This window comes from Teleopsis dalmanni, chromosome 1 (assembly GCF_002237135.1).
Source record: "Teleopsis dalmanni isolate 2A chromosome 1, ASM223713v2, whole genome shotgun sequence".
NCBI classification, from domain to species: Eukaryota; Metazoa; Arthropoda; class Insecta; order Diptera; family Diopsidae; genus Teleopsis; species Teleopsis dalmanni.
Genome location: NC_051846.1, coordinates 184,864,774 through 184,868,490, shown reverse-complemented (window position 1 = coordinate 184,868,490; position 3,717 = coordinate 184,864,774).

The following is a 3,717-nucleotide window of genomic DNA, read 5'->3' as shown; positions in this document are numbered from 1 at the left end:
ACAGTAAATTTGTTTTATTTATTTATTATTTTTAGTGCTACAGCCAAGCATTTTTGCTGGAGTTATTTTTTGCAATATTAATCATGATTTTATTCTTCGTAGTTTTTTGGTTTTGATGTCGTTAGAACCGAAATTTTCTTTGCTTTTGGTGTTGCATTGTCCATTTTTGGTACCATTAAATAAGCATTTCAGTAGTCTATCTGAATACGATACGAAATGGCATGAAAAATAATAAAATTCACAATAACAGTGTTGCAAACCTATTACATACACGGAATAGGTAAAAATTTAAGGCGTAGCAAAATTTAAAAACTAGAATACTCTTTTTCAACTTATTTTAGCGGTTTTAAGTGCTATTAGCTGGCACTTTCGATCATTTTTGGTATTGTTTACAAGAAATTATTCTTATATCAATACCTGTTTAGCACTAACTAAATCCCGGACTTTTATTTAACTTGAACGAATTTAAAAATGGTTGAAAAGACGAATGGTAGATGTTCGTACTAAAGCTAATACTAACATTCACAAACCTTTGGTTTCATAAAAAATATACTCTATGAAATATCTTCGACGACATAGTGAGATGACTATTTAAGCTCAGACGAGACCAAAGCTTGATTTATTTACCTTTTATTCGTTTTTATTTTTTAGAGAGATTTCGAACAGTACTAAATTGCAACAACAAAAATTTTTATTTATTTTAATTAATTGAATTTTCAGCTGTTTCGAGTGTTGCCCAAAACCCACCAGCAGTGGTTTTTTGGAATTCTTTCTAATATTTAATTATTCCTAAATAATTTTTTGAGACTGAAAGTACCACGGGTTAAACACGCATCCTGCCAAATTTGAAGTTCCGAGTCAGTGTTTGTAAGTCAACTGACCCAAAATTGTACTTGATTTGAAGTGTTGTTAATTTGCTGTAAAAGTTCATTAACAAATTCAGTCTGTGTTATATTCGAACGAAATCATAAACCAGCTGTAGCATATTTGAATTATTTAATTATATCTTATTTTTAAAAGTTAAATTTAAAATACTATTCTTTTATATATAATCTTTATATATTACTTACTTACTGCAGTCCTCTTCTCCTCGTGGAGCATAAAGCCTCTATTCTCTATATATAATACATTTATATCAAAATATAGAATTCAACTAAATATTATATTATATATTTATTTATATATGTATTTTTTGGTTAAGTTCCTTTAAAATTTTGACTCTAAGAAAATCGTAAGTTGACGCTGATTACATTGATTACGAGTGCGTGCATGTGTCAACTTCTGGGTGTGTAGAAAAGGACGTGACACAATACATTCCGGATTCAGAATTGTCTACGTATTTCTTTTATGTCGTAGTGCAGCTGCATTTGTGTAGCATTATTATCCTGTGAATCCTTGCAAGTTTATGTGTTTAAAAATCCTAGTATTCTGCTTTATTCCCTGTGAATTATATTCGTATATATTTATGAAATATTGGAAATATTTTTTCAGCTTAGCTGAAAAATTGAAAATTCAATCAGTTCAAGGAGTGAAAAAAAAACTGAAAATGCATAAAATAAAGTTCGTGCCATGCATTTCTTATAACCAAAAGGATTTGCATACATAAGTTATGTTTGAGACTTACGATTAAATTAGTTAAAGTGAGTTGAATTATATAATTTTGTTGTTTCAAGGAAGAAGTTATAGAAATTTTGAAGTGATTACAGTATAAATGAAGATACGTTTAAGTTAAGTTAGGTTTGAAGGTGAATCTGTGTAGAATATACTGTGTAGAATATTATATATATATAATAAAATAGACTACTTTTAGATCATTTTGCGTTACACTAGAATTTTCTTTAAAAAATAAATGGACTATTTGCAACATTTTAGGAGGTGTTGTAATGTAGTGATGGAGCTAAAAACATCCCATGTTAAGCAGTATGTTATAATTAATGATTAGTTAAATTAAATCAACTGATATTGTAATTCAATTATCTGTGTATCTACTCATTAGTCCATCTGGCTTCTGTGTTCTGCTTCATTACGGCTAGTTTGTATTGTACCAACTATCGTAGATCTTGTAGCTAGATATTGTAGGTCAATTGCACAGCAAAACTGGCACCCACTTTCAAAAAGACAATCTAATAGACAAATGTTCATGGAATGTGAAGATTCACGTTTATTTTCAAATTTTTTATCTTCTGCAACTTCACTTTACGGTTTGCCAAAATGATTTTCTGAAGTTTTTTGATGTTTTCCGTATAAGTAGGTTAAGCTGTAGGTAAGTGATTGGTAGTGTGAAATGGGAGAGGATTATTTTGATGTGAGATTGGATTTGGGTGGCATTTTAATTGATGTCAACCTGGATCAAGAAGAAGAAAAATAAAATATTTCAATATAGCGAATCCAAAAATAGATTACATTGGTGTTATCGGCATTATTGGTGTTTGAAAGGCCGCGTTTGAAATCAGACCATTTTCTTACCATTTGCTGTTATGGAACAGAGTTGTATTATCAGATAGACTATATCCTATTTATAGTTGAATACATCGGCTATAATAGTAGTGTTCTAGCCTACTGACAGTATAGAGTCCTGTTATCTTTTATTCTATTATTCATCTAGTTTTATTTATACATGGATTTCTATCAATTAACTCAAATTGTATAAGCACCATGACTTTCACATTAGTATCTGCCATTCTCAGTAGAATCTGACTGAAAAATGACACTGCCAATTGATACTCCTACACACCTATAAAAAATAACAATACTCGTACAGTAGCGCGTTCTGAAGTCATTATCTTTGGTTGCCTAATAAGCTACGGTGTTTCAGTTTACGATAATAACAGTTATAAAGATAAGTCAGTTGAATGCAAAGTACGTGAAAGAAGATGTACGATTGCAGTTTTCTGTGTTAACCAATTGGAAATTGAATTTCCTTAGTCTTTTATTATGAATTCAGAGTTGTCAAAGAATGTGGGGTGAAATATGTGTGTTATGTCGACTTAATGATATCATTTTTTTCTAGATTTCTGGTCATTGAAATAATGCATGAAATGAAATAACAGATAATTTAGCTCCTCTTGGTCTTTTTAAATATACCTTTGTGACGGTGTTGGTTTATGTTCTCATGAAGATGGTTAAGAGGAGTATATAACTTCACTTTTTTTAACTAGTTAATAAGAGATGGAAATTACTTACCACATGTGTTATCTCTCGATTGATCTGGTGTTTATATATTAGATGTAACTCACGAAAACTCGCGGCCAAGGATTATTGCAATTTTTTAAGCCAATGCTTTATGGTCCAATTTTATTTATAAACTTCAAGGATTTTAACAAATATTAACCTCATCACTTCCAATTTCTTATGAGCTGCTCTAATATAATTAACAGATATATATGGATAGCAATGTTTTCACCTATTGTAAAAATGGTAAAAATTTTGATCAAAAATAATCTATAATTTATTTCTGCTCTGATTGTCTAGCTTGGACTTAATGAAGGAGCTGGTTTTTAGGGATGTAATTTCTTGACACTTTGGGGGTGCTCATAGGTTATACGCAATTTATGATAGATTTAGATTTGTCTATAGAGGCTTCTACTAAGTTCTGTGAATACCACAAAAACAGCTTATAACTGCTATTTATGAAAAAGGCTACGACCTCTGTGGATCATTTGCTGCTACTAACCTATTGGATAACATTGTAGAGCAGTTTCTAAAATTTATTAAAAT